The sequence below is a fragment of the Oncorhynchus keta genome, unplaced genomic scaffold (assembly GCF_023373465.1).
Source record: "Oncorhynchus keta strain PuntledgeMale-10-30-2019 unplaced genomic scaffold, Oket_V2 Un_contig_6536_pilon_pilon, whole genome shotgun sequence".
Classification (NCBI taxonomy): domain Eukaryota; kingdom Metazoa; phylum Chordata; class Actinopteri; order Salmoniformes; family Salmonidae; genus Oncorhynchus; species Oncorhynchus keta.
In genome coordinates, this window is record NW_026288915.1 from 12,988 (window position 1) to 26,768 (window position 13,781).

Consider the following 13,781-nt stretch of genomic DNA (forward strand, 5'->3'; position numbering starts at 1 on the left):
GAGAGAGAGAGAGAGAGAGAGAGAGAGAGAGAGAGAGAGAGAGAGAGAGAGAGAGAGAGAGACAGAGAGAGAGAGACAGAGAGAGAGAGAGAGAGAGAGAGAGAGAGAGACAGACAGAGCGAGAGACAGAGAGAGAGAGACAGAGAGAGAGAGACAGAGAGAGAGAGAGAGAGAGAAGGGGAGAGAGAGAGAGAGAGAGAGAGAGAGAGGAGAGAGAGAGAGAGACAGAGAGAGAGAGAGACAGAGAGAGAGAGAGAGAGAGAGAGAGAGAGAGAGAGAGAGAGAGAGAGAGAGAGAGAGAGAGAGAGAGAGAGAGAGAGCGAGACTGTTGCTGTTCTTTCAGCACCACACCCGCAGTCACCTTGCTGTCTATGAATATCATTTAACAGGTTCTACCAAAACCACCACAACAGGAAGAGAGTCTTTGTGCTGGATTCGGATTAGAAGGAATAAACATCACCTTTTGGATTTAAACCACCATCCATTGTTGTGGATTTAAAACATCATCCATTGTTGTGGATTTAAAACATCATCCATTGTTAATGGCCATTGGCTACACTTGCTATCATTTTGGATTTACATGTTTTCCCTCCGGTAGGTCTTGTGGGTTGATTTTCATGACAGGTTGTGGAAACATTGGGGAATCCGGCATCATCAGTGGGAATATGTGCGGATTAGTCCTATAGGCACTTATTATTTAGGATATATATATATAGCCTGCAACCAGCAGCAGCCGAGCCGTATCTCTTCCCTCTTCCTCCCCTGGTAACCCCGGTTGTGCATGTGTTGCATGCGTTTTCCCCCCCTCCCACTGTGGCGCGCGGTGCTCATAGAGCGTCCGTTGTGATGCTGGGAACTTATTGGAGACATGCCTAAGGGACGCAATGGGCTTGAGCGACGAAAAGGATCGCATTGTGATAAACGTGGGAGGGACCAAGCACCAGACTTACCGCGGTACCCTACGTACCCTGCCCGGCACCCGCTTATCCTGTCTGGCCGAACCCGACGCGCCTAGTCACTTCGACTGGGACGACAAACATGAGGAATTCTTTTCGACCGCCATCCTGCCGTTTTCGCCCACATCCTTAACTATTACCGGACCGGTAAACTGCACTGCCCTGCCGATGTCTGCGGGCCTCTTTACGAGGAGGAATTGGCATTCTGGGGCATCGATGAGACGGACGTGGAGCCTTGCTGCTGGATGACCTACAGCCAGCATCGGGAGGCGGAGGAAGCGCTCGATAGTTTCGGCGGGGGTGCCCTGCTCGACTTAACCAGTAATGACGATCAGGACCCGGAGGTCGTGACCGACCCGGGGGATGTGGTTGGTGATGAGGCAGATGAGATGACGAGGAGACTGGCGCAGGGGGACTCTACCGACATAAAGGCGAGGGGGCTGTGGGGTCGTTGGCAGAAACGCATGTGGGCTCTGTTTGAAGACCCTTACTCTTCTAAATATGCAAGGGTGAGTAAGAGAGATATTTCTCTACTGTCCATAATGTCTATTTTCCTTTCCAATTGATTTTAAGCCTAATGATATGCGGGTAATTATGAATGAGAGATTTATAGAGATGGAGATTGATAGAGGACTTCCAGCCATGTGATGTGGAGGGGGGGTCTGTGTGAGAGTGACCTTGAGATGGTAGGCTAGTCTACTCCCCAGGGACTCATCAGGGAGCTCTACAGCAGGAGAATGCTACTGTAACATTCAGGCGGAAGGAATAAATGTTGACCAATGGATCCTAACTACTAGCCTATTTTCACCCTTAGATTGTGGTCCATGGGACTCTGAACAAAAGTAGGACACTGAATAGGGAACCATCAGGGACACAGACGATGTCAACAACAATAAAACACAGAGAAAGACCAGTGTAATCTCACCACGAGTATTATAACCTTTCCTTACTAAGCCGACCCAAACCGTGTCAAGCTGAGCTGTACTGCACTGGCCTGTTTAAGCATCCACCATGGTTCTTGGAACAGTGCTGGAAAGGACAATGAGAAAACAAAATATCAAAGACAGCACACTGTGCCTATGATTCAGGTTTTGTGACAATAGTGTGAAAAGGTGCTATATGTCTTTGTACCAAGAACCTCCTGAACATGAGGTTAGGTTACCTGGGATGTTGGTATTTATGTTGGCATTTAGTTTGGTTAAACAACGTCTATGAATCCTCTTGGACTAGCCTGGGGACAGAACTGTCTGTGCTGTCTTAGTGAGTGTGACAATGGCCATAGGAGTTGGCAAGACAGCACCAACCAGGCTACTCATGGACATGAGACTAGAATACCTGGGAGGTTGGCAGTTTGAGAATACCTGGGAGGTTGGCAGTTTGAGAATACCTGGGAGGTTGGCAGTTTGAGAATACCTGGGGGGTTGGCAGTTTGAGAATACCTGGGGGGTTGGCAGTTTGAGAATACCTGGGAGGTTGGCAGTTTGAGAATACCTGGGAAGTGGACCGTTAGTGTTGGTTAGAATACCTGGCTGGGTTTGATATTGGCAGGTAGTGTTGATTAGAATACGTGGCTGGGTTTGATATTGGCAGGTAGTGTTGATTAGAATACCTGGCTGGGTTTGATATTGGCAGTTAGTGTTGATTAGAATACCTGGCTGGGTTTGATATTGGCAGTTAGTGTTGATTAGAATACCTAGCTGGGTGGATCTGGTGGTTGATTAGAATACCTAGCTGGGTGGATCTGGTGGTTGATTAGAATACCTAGCTGGGTGTATCTGGTGGTTGATTAGAATACCTGGCTGGGTGGATCTGGTGGTTGATTAGAATACCTAGCTGGGTGGATCTGGTGGTTGATTAGAATACCTAGCTGGGTGGATCTGGTGGTTGATTAGAATACCTGGCTGGGTGGATCTGGTGGTTGATTAGAATACCTAGCTGGGTGGATCTGGTGGTTGATTAGAATACCTGGCTGGGTGGATCTGGTGGTTGATTAGAATACCTAGCTGGGTGGATCTGGTGGTTGATTAGAATACCTGGCTGGGTGGATCTGGTGGTTGATTAGAATACCTGGCTGGGTGGATCTGGTGGTTGATTAGAATACCTAGCTGGGTGGATCTGGTGGTTGATTAGAATACCTAGCTGGGTGGATCTGGTGGTTGATTAGAATACCTGGCTGGGTGGATCTGGTGGTTGATTAGAATACCTGGCTGGGTGGATCTGGTGGTTGATTAGAATACCTAGCTGGGTGGATCTGGTGGTTGATTAGAATACCTGGCTGGGTGGATCTGGTGGTTGATTAGAATACCTGGCTGGGTGGATCTGGTGGTTGATTAGAATACCTAGCTGGGTGGATCTGGTGGTTGATTAGAATACCTGGCTGGGTGGATCTGGTGGTTGATTAGAATACCTGGCTGGGTGGATATTGGCAGGTAGTGTTGGTTAAATAGGTCAGGTCAGCATGTTGAGTAAAAGCAGATCTTTAGCGCCAGCAGCAGTATCTGATGGCAGACCTCCAGACTGACATAGTACACAGTTTGCTGCTCCACGGTTGGAGAGATGAGGTTCTTGGACCTGTGACTACGGGCAGGCTTCCATCTGGCCTGGTCCTATGGTCCTCCATGGTGGTGATAGTGAAACGAGTTTGCACCCTAAGACATTTTGGTAACTTTTTATTTGAAGTATTATAACTGTTTTATTTATTTATTTATTTATTTATTTATTTATTTATTTATTTATTTATTTATTTATCCATTATTTTACCAGGTAAGTTGACTGAGAACACATTCTCATTTTCACCAACGACCTGGGGAATAGTTACAGGGGAGAGGAGGGATATTATTGAGCCAATTGTAAACTGGGGATTATTAGGTGACCGTGATGGTTTGAGGGCCAAATTGGGAATTTACTTGTAAGTAAAGCCTGCTGGTATAATGCATTATAACTTGTTGTAAGTAAAGCCTGCTGGTATAATGCATTATAACTTGCTGTAAGTAAAGCCTGCTGGTATAATGCATTATAACTTGTAAGTAAAGCCTGCTGGTATAATGCATTATAACTTGTTGTAAGTAAAGCCTGCTGGTATAATGCATTATAACTTGTTGTAAGTAAAGCCTGCTGGTATAATGCATTATACTTTGTAAGTAAAGCCTGCTGGTATAATGCATTATAACTTGTAAGTAAAGCCTGCTGTTATAATGCATAATAACTTGTTGAAAGTAAAGCCTGCTGGTATAATGCATTATAACTTGTAAGTAAAGCCTGCTGTTATAATGCATTATAACTTGTTGTAAGTAAAGCCTGCTGTTATAATGCATTATAACTTGTTGTAAGTAAAGTCTGCTGGTATAATGCATTATAACTTGCTGTAAGTAAAGCCTGCTGTTATAATGCATTATAACTTGTAAGTAAAGCCTGCTGGTATAATGCATTATACCTTGTAAGTAAAGCCTGCTGGTATAATGCATTATAACTTGCTGTAAGTAAAGCCTGCTGGTATAATGCATTATAACTTGTTGTAAGTAAAGCCTGCTGGTATAATGCATTATAACTTGTTGTAAGTAAAGCCTGCTGTTATAATGCATTATAACTTGCTGTAAGTAAAGCCTGCTGTTATAATGCATTATAACTTGTTGTAAGTAAAGCCTGCTGGTATAATGCATTATAACTTGTTGTAAGTAAAGCCTGCTGGTATAATGCATTATAACTTGTTGTAAGTAAAGCCTGCTGGTATAATGCATTATAACTTGTTGTAAGTAAAGCCTGCTGGTATAATGCATTATAACTTGTTGTAAGTAAAGCCTGCTGGTATAATGCATTATAACTGGTATAATGCATTATAACTTGTAAGTAAAGCCTGCTGGTATAATGCATTATAACTTAAAGCCTGCTGTTATAATGCATTATAAGCCTGCTGGTATAATGCATTATAACTTGTTGTAAGTAAAGCCTGCTGGTATAATGCATTATAACTTGTTGTAAGTAAAGCCTGCTGGTATAATGCATTATAACTTGTTGTGAGTAAAGCCTGCTGGTATAATGCATTATAACTTGTTGTAAGTAAAGCCTGCTGGTATAATGCATTATAACTTGCTGTAAGTAAAGCCTGCTGGTATAATGCATTATAACTTGTAAGTAAAGCCTGTTGGTATAATGCATTATAACTTGTTGTAAGTAAAGCCTGCTGGTATAATGCATTATAACTTGTTGTAAGTAAAGCCTGCTGGTATAATGCATTATAACTTGTTGTAAGTAAAGCCTGCTGGTATAATGCATTATAACTTGTTGTAAGTAAAGCCTGCTGGTATAATGCATTATAACTTGTTGTAAGTAAAGCCTGCTGGTATAATGCATTATAACTTGTTGTAAGTAAAGCCTGCTGGTATAATGCATTATAACTTGTTGTAAGTAAAGCCTGCTGGTATAATGCATTATAACTTGCTGTAAGTAAAGCCTGCTGGTATAATGCATTATAACTTGTTGTAAGTAAAGCCTGCTGGTATAATGCATTATAACTTGTTGTAAGTAAAGCCTGCTGGTATAATGCATTATAACTTGCTGTAAGTAAAGCCTGCTGGTATAATGCATTATAACTTGTTGTAAGTAAAGCCTGCTGGTATAATGCATTATAACTTGTTGTAAGTAAAGCCTGCTGGTATAATGCATTATAACTTGCTGTAAGTAAAGCCTGCTGGTATAATGCATTATAAATTGTTGTAAGTATGTATGAAATCATATAATACTCTTAATAAGGCTTGTAAAGTATCAACATTTTAAATTGAGTGAAAATGGCTGGTATAGTCAGGATGAGTATTAGATGATTATAAGACATAAAGGATTATTCATGGCAAGTCTAACCATGTATTGTAACTGCATCACAATGCTCCAAGTAGAAGGTTTCTATTATCTAATATTTCCCACTCTTTAGACCTAGCCAGGTGAAACCCTCTACCCAAATACTGCAGTCTGTGTGTCGTGCTGCTCCTGCAGCTGTGTGACATGGCGATTGATACAATTACAGGATAAGGTGGGCACACGGCCAATCAACATGAAGTTAACACTCTGATGTTTATCACCCACTAGAAAAGTACGCAAATTTACAGGTCCGGAACTACACAACACCGTTGAGATCAGAAATACAGTTGATTACTAATTGAGTAGCCGTTCAGATTGGAGTTGTTGATTTATTGTTTATCACTACTGGCTCTTGTTATAACTGGCTCTTGTTATAACTGGCTCTTGTTATAACTGGCTCTTGTTGTGTGGTAGACACGGACGACAAGTTGATTGGTGAGTGTTGATTATGATTTAAACAGAGTGAAAGTAGCCGACTTCTCAAATGTGTAGCATCTCGTCCTCAAGGTTTTGTTTTATTATTAAAAATTTGTTTCACATAACTCTTAAACTCGGACCGTTGTCTAAAATCCCTACCACCGGAAACCATACAGAGCTGCCATGCATTTCAGTGTGAGAGCCACATATTTCCGTGAAAGCTAAATATTTAATTGTGAAAGCCAATAAGCCATACATTTCAGTGTGAGCAAGACAGGACCTCAGCAGTGAAGTTTGACAGAGCTTTATTTATGGCGAACAGAATGTAATTGACTAGGACTAAATCACTGTTAATTATAGGCAGTATTCAGCTAGACTCAGATTCAGAATTCTGTGTGGTTCAGATTCAGATTTCTGTTTGATTCAGGTTTGATTCCGATTCAGATGTGATTCAGTTTCACGTTGTAATGAAGTAGAGCAAGGTTTGACAGAGTTTGAAACACGGCATGTGATTCATTATTCCAAGTGTTAATTACAGACTGTAGTATTCACAGTGGGCAAATCACGTGACAGTGGAACAACCCCCTATCACCGTCTCTGTTGTCACTCATTACTTTTTTTATTGAACCTTTATTTAACTAGGTTAAGTCGTAGTGAACATCAACTAGGATTAGCCAAACAGGGCAACAACTAAGAAATATAATCTCGTCATTATCTAGTCTTTCTACTTCTATGGGCAAAACAACCCTGATCGTCACCATAGAGGACAAAACAACCCTGATCATCACTATAGTGGACAAAACAACCCTGATCATCACTATAGTGGACAAAACAACCCTGATCAACCCTGATCATCACTATAGAGGACAAAACAACCCTGATCATCACTATAGAGGACAAAACAACCCTGATCATCACTATAGTGGACAAAACAACCCTGATCAACCCTGATCGTCACCATAGAGGACAAAACAACCCTGATCGTCACTATAGAGGACAAAACAACCCTGATCATCACCATAGTGGACAAAACAACCCTGATCAACCCTGATCGTCACCATAGAGGACAAAACAACCCTGATCATCACTATAGAGGACAAAACAACCCTGATCGTCACTATAGAGGACAAAACAACCCTGATCAACACTATAGTGGACAAAACAACCCTGATCAACCCTGATCGTCACCATAGAGGACAAAACAACCCTGATCGTCACTATAGAGGTCAAAACAACCCTGATCATCACTATAGAGGACAAAACAACCCTGATCATCACTATAGAGGACAAAACAACCCTGATCATCACTATAGAGGACAAAACAACCCTGATCAACCCTGATCATCACTATAGTGGACAAAACAACCCTGATCATCACTATAGTGGACAAAACAACCCTGCTCATCACTATAGAGGACAAAACAACCCTGATCATCACTATAGTGGACAAAACAACCCTGATCAACCCTGATCGTCACCATAGAGGACAAAACAACCCTGATCGTCACTATAGAGGACAAAACAACCCTGATCGTCACTATAGAGGACAAAACAACCCTGATCAACACTATAGAGGACAAAACAACCCTGATCAACACTATAGAGGACAAAACAACCCTGATCATCACTATAGAGGACAAAACAACCCTGATCGTCACTATAGTGGACAAAACAACCCTGATCGTCACTATAGTGGACAAAACAACCCTGATCATCACTATAGAGGACAAAACAACCCTGATCGTCACCATAGTGGACAAAACAACCCTGATCATCACTATAGAGGACAAAACAACCCTGATCAACCCTGATCATCACTATAGAGGACAAAACAACCCTGATCAACCCTGATCATCACTATAGAGGACAAAACAACCCTGATCAACCCTGATGGTCACTATAGAGGACAAAACAACCCTGATCGTCACTATAGTGGAGAAAACAACCCTGATCGTCACTATATTGGACAAAACAACCCTGATCGTCACTATATTGGACAAAACAACCCTGATCAACCCTGATCGTCACCATAGAGGACAAAACAACCCTGATCATCACTATAGTGGACAAAACAACCCTGATCAACCCTGATCATCACTATAGAGGACAAAACAACCCTGATCAACCCTGATCATCACTATAGTGGAGAAAACAACCCTGATCGTCACTATATTGGACAAAACAACCCTGATCGTCACTATAGAGGACAAAACAACCCTGATCGTCACTATATTGGACAAAACAACCCTGATCAACCCTGATCGTCACCATAGAGGACAAAACAACCCTGATCATCACTATAGTGGACAAAACAACCCTGATCAACCCTGATCATCACCATAGAGGACAAAACAACCCTGATCATCACTATAGTGGACAAAACAACCCTGATCAACCCTGATCATCACCATAGTGGACAAAACAACCCTGATCAACCCTGATCATCACCATAGTGGACAAAACAACCCTGATCAACCCTGATCATCACCATAGAGGACAAAACAACCCTGATCATCACTATAGTGGACAAAACAACCCTGATCCACCCTGATCGTCACTATAGTGGAGAAAACAACCCTGATCAACCCTGATCGTCACTATAGAGGACAAAACAACCCTGAGCGTCACTATAGAGGACAAAACAACCCTGAGCGTCACTATAGAGGACAAAACAACCCTGATCATCACTATAGAGGACAAAACAACCCTGATCATCACTATAGTGGACAAAACAACCCTGATCCACCCTGATCGTCACTATAGTGGAGAAAACAACCCTGATCAACCCTGATCATCACTATAGAGGACAAAACAACCCTGATCGTCACTATAGAGGACAAAACAACCCTGATCAACCCTGATCGGCACTATAGAGGACAAAACAACCCTGATCATCACTATAGAGGTCAAAACAACCCTGATCAACCCTGATCGTCACTATAGTGGAGAAAACAACCCTGATCAACCCTGATCATCACCATAGAGGACAAAACAACCCTGATCATCACTATAGAGGTCAAAACAACCCTGATCGTCACTATAGAGGACAAAACAACCCTGATCATCACTATAGAGGACAAAACAACCCTGATCGTCACTATAGTGGACAAAACAACCCTGATCAACCCTGATCGTCACTATAGTGGAGAAAACAACTGACAGGTGTCTAAAAATCGAGCCCACAGACATGCAATCTCCATTGACAAACATTGGCAGTAGAATGGCCCATACGGAAGAGTTCAGTGACTTTCAAAGTGGCACCATCATAGGATGCCACCTTTCCAACAAGTCAGTTCGTCAAATTTCTGTCGTGCTAGAGTTGCCCCGGTCAACTGTAAGTGCTGGTATTGTGAAGTGGAAACGTCTAGGAGCAACAACGGCTCAGCCACGAAGTGGTAGGCCACACAAGCTCACAGAACGGGACTGCCGAGTGCCGAAGCGAGTAACATGTAAAAATCGTCTGTCCTCGGTTGCAACACTTTCTACAGAGTTCCAAACTGCCTCTGGAAAGCAACGTCAGCACAAGAACTGTTTGTGAAATGTGTTTCCATGGCCAAGCAGCCTAAGATCAACATGCGCAATGCCAAGCGTCGGCTGGAGTGGTATAAAGCTCGCCGCCATTGGACTCTGGAGCAGTAGCAACACGTTCTCTGTTGTGATGAATCACGCTTCACCCTCTGTTAGTCCGACGGACGAATCTGGGTTCGGCGGATGCCAGGAGAACGAAACCGACCACAATGCTTAGTGACAACTGTAAAGTTTGGTGGAGGAGTAAAAATGGTGTGAGGCTGTTTTTCATGGTTTGGACCCCTTGCATACAATGAGATTCTAGACAATTCTGTGCTTCTGACTTTGTGGAAACAGTTTGAGGAAAACCGTTTCCTGTTTCAGCCCCCCCCGTGTACCTCTACCCCATGCGAACACCTTTGGGATTAAATGGAACGCCGACTGCGAGCCAGGCCTCATCGCCCAACATCAGTGTTCGACCTCCCCAATGTTCCAACATCTAGTGGAAAACCTTCCCAGAAGAGTGGAGGCTGTTATAGCAGCAATGTTCCAACATCTAGTGGAAAGCTTTCGCAGAAGAGTGGAGGCTGTTATAGCAGCAATGTTCCTACATCTAGTGGAAAGCCTTCCCAGAAGAGTGGAGGCTGTTATAGAAGCAATGTTCCTACATATAGTGGGAAGCCTTCCCAGAAGAGTGGAGGCGACGGGAGGACCAACTCCATAATAATGCCCATGATTTTGGAATGAGATGTTGGGGGGAGGACTATGTATAATTGTAAACGCTAAAACAGATTTGTATGAAAATATGTATGAAAATACCCTCGGATAAAAGATGACATTCTGTGCAGTCAGTCGGTTCATATAAAAATCCAAAATGCCAAATTAAATGTTTTAGCTTCACTGCCCAAATAAATCCGTAGGGGGTTGTATGTGTATACGAGCTGATAAACTATATGGGTTAGCACTGAGCCTCTGTGGCTGCGGCAGAATGAAGGCTAGCACTGAGCCTCTGTTAGCACTGAGCCTCTGTTAGTAATGAGCTTCTGTGGCTGTGGCAGAATGAGGGCTAGCACTGAGCCTCTGTTAGCACTGAGCCTCTGTTAGCACTGAGCCTCTGTTAGCATTGAGCCTCTGTTAGCACTGGACCTCTGTGGCTGTGGCAGAATGAGGGCTAGCACTGAACCTCTGTGGCTGTGGCAGAATGAGGGCTAGCACTGAACCTCTGTGGCTGTGGCAGAATGAGGGCCAGCACTGAACCTCTGTGGCTGTGGCAGAATGAGGGCCAGCACTGAACCTCTGTGGCTGTGGCAGAATGAGGGCTAGCACTGAACCTCTGTGGCTGTGGCAGAATGAGGGCCAGCACTGAACCTCTGTGGCTGTGGCAGAATGAGGGCCAGCACTGAACCTCTGTGGCTGTGGCAGAATGAGGGCTAGCACTGAACCTCTGTGGCTGTGGCAGAATGAGGGCCAGCACTGAACCTCTGTGGCTGTGGCAGAATGAGGGCCAGCACTGAACCTCTGTGGCTGTGGCAGAATGAGGGCTAGCACTGAACCTCTGTGGCTGTGGCAGAATGAGGGCCAGCACTGAATCTTTGTGGCTGTGGCAGAATGAGGGCTAGCACTGAACCTCTATGGCTGTGGCAGAATGAGGGCTAGCACTGAACCTCTGTGGCTGTGGCAGAATGAGGGCCAGCACTGAACCTCTGTGGCTGTGGCAGAATGAGGGCTAGCACTGAACCTCTGTGGCTGTGGCAGAATGAGGGCTAGCACTGCACCTCTGTGGCTGTGGCAGAATGAGGGCTAGCACTGAGCCTCTTTTAGCACTGAGCCTCTGTTAGCACTGAGCCTCTTTTAGTACTGAGCCTCTGTTAGCACTGAGCCTCTGTTAGCACTGAGCCTCTGTTAGCACTGAGCCTCTGTTAGCACTGAACCTCTGTGGCTGTGGCAGAATGAGGGCTAGCACTGAACCTCTGTGGCTGTGGCAGAATGAGGGCTAGCACTGAGCCTCTGTGGCTGTGGCAGAGAGGCAGGAGGACATCACAGGGAATGAGGGCTTGTCCCAAATACTGTAGCACCCTATTCCCCATATAGTGCACTACTTTTGAACAGAGCCCTGGTGAAAAGGAGTGCAATATATAGGGAATAGTTTGCCATTTTGGATGTAACTGAAGTCTGCTACAATGAAAGCGACTGATGAAAGAAGCCTTGATCTCATTGGACGGATAGTGTTGCAGGTTATGCTGTACCCAGTCCACTGTTCTGAAACAGGAGCACGGCCCACTTTAAATTGAAACAGCCTTTGAACAACAGTACAGATCCAAAGGGGTTCACTTTCACAGAGTGACATGTTTGTCAACAAAAAGGTTTTTAATGGTTTGTTTCTCATTTCTTTCAGACGACGAAGTGTGTGGTTGACTGTTTCAGGATTGAAATGGTACTTTGTCTCTTGGGGGGGGGGTGACTGATATCTTTGACAATTGTTGGGGAGACGCATTGATGTTTCAGTTCTGATGGTGGGCCTGGTTCTGATGGTGGGCCTGGTTCTGATGGTGGGCCTGGTTCTGATGGTGGGCCTGGTTCTGATGGTGGGCCTGGTTGATTTGTTTCAGTTTTGATGGTGGGCCTGGTTCTGATGGTGGGCCTGGTTGATTTGTTTCAGTTTTGATGGTGGGCCATTCCAGTCAAATCTGGTCTAAAGTAGTGCACTATATAGGGAATAGGGTTCTAGAGAGCTCTGGTCTAAAGTAGTGTACTATATAGGGAATAGGGTTCTATAGGGCTCTGGTCTAAAGTAGTGTACTATATAGGGAATAGGGTTCTATAGGGTTCTGGTCTAAAGTAGTACACTATATAGGGAATAGGGTTCTAGAGGGCTCTGGTCTAAAGTAGTGTACTATATAGGGAATAGGGTTCTATAGGGCTCTGGTCTAAAGTAGTGCACTATATAGGGAATAGGGTTCTATAGGGCTCTGGTCTAAAGTAGTGCACTATATAGGGAATAGGGTTCTATAGGGCTCTGGTCTAAAGTAGTACACTATATAGGGAATAGGGTTCTACAGGGCTCTGGTCTAAAGTAGTACACTATATAGGGAATAGGGTTCTATAGGGTTCTGGTCTAAAGTAGTGCACTATATAAGGAATAGGGTAGTGCACTATATAGGGAATAGGGTTCCTCAGGGCTCTGGTCTAAAGTAGTGTACTATATAGGGAATAGGGTTCTATAGGGTTCTGGTCTAAAGTAGTGCACTATATAGGGAATAGGGTTCTATAGGGCTCTGGTCTAAAGTAGTGTACTATATAGGGAATAGGGTTCTATAGGGCTCTGGTCTAAAGTAGTACACTATATAGGGAATAGGTTTACTTTTGGAATGCAGGTTATTGTATTTCTATGTTCATCAGCTGTTGAAGTGAAGCACGGTACTCAGGCTATAGTGATGTAGGCTTGACTTCAGGACATGACAGGCTCATCGTGGCTGGAGGGTGTTGCTGAAGAGCTCAAATATTCCGCTGAGGTCAGGACAGGATTTCACTGGAAACAAAAAACAACAAAAAAAACAACAATACCCGACACAGTTAGACAACACAGCTATGAATGAATGATTTAGTCCAAGCAGGGAGTCTCATTGATGTGTCATAATGTGATTGTGTTTTAGTGAATTTTCATTGACCGTTTACACAGTAATGAAATGACATTGGCTGGGCTTGAAGAGGAGGCATTCAATGCTCCAATGGATGAGGGCGCACGGTACGGGCGCACGGTACGGGCGCACGGTACGTGGCTTCAGTTCATGTCAGGAGGAGACTTGACACTGGTAGTGGAGTGGTCATCACCTCTTAAATCAGGGAACGTATGGCAGGTCTTCGCTGGAAACACAAATAGCAGATACATGGAGTTACACGTGAATCAGAACTGAAAGTGTAATCTAGTCTACGGTAATGAAGAGGGCTTCAGTTGTTCAGAGGGCAGAAGACCAAGGGGCTTCATTTTAGCTGATGTTGTGATTGAATACTAACTTGACTGTTCGTGCAAAGATAAGTTGATGAGGGATC

General features: G+C 44.0%; 1 pseudogene; it reads left to right on the top strand.

Moving 5' to 3' along the window:
- The first annotated feature begins 256 nt into the window (after nt 1–256).
- The window catches only part of LOC118376462 (potassium voltage-gated channel subfamily C member 1-like), a 29,447-nt pseudogene continuing 15,922 nt past the window's right edge, over nt 257–13,781 (top strand).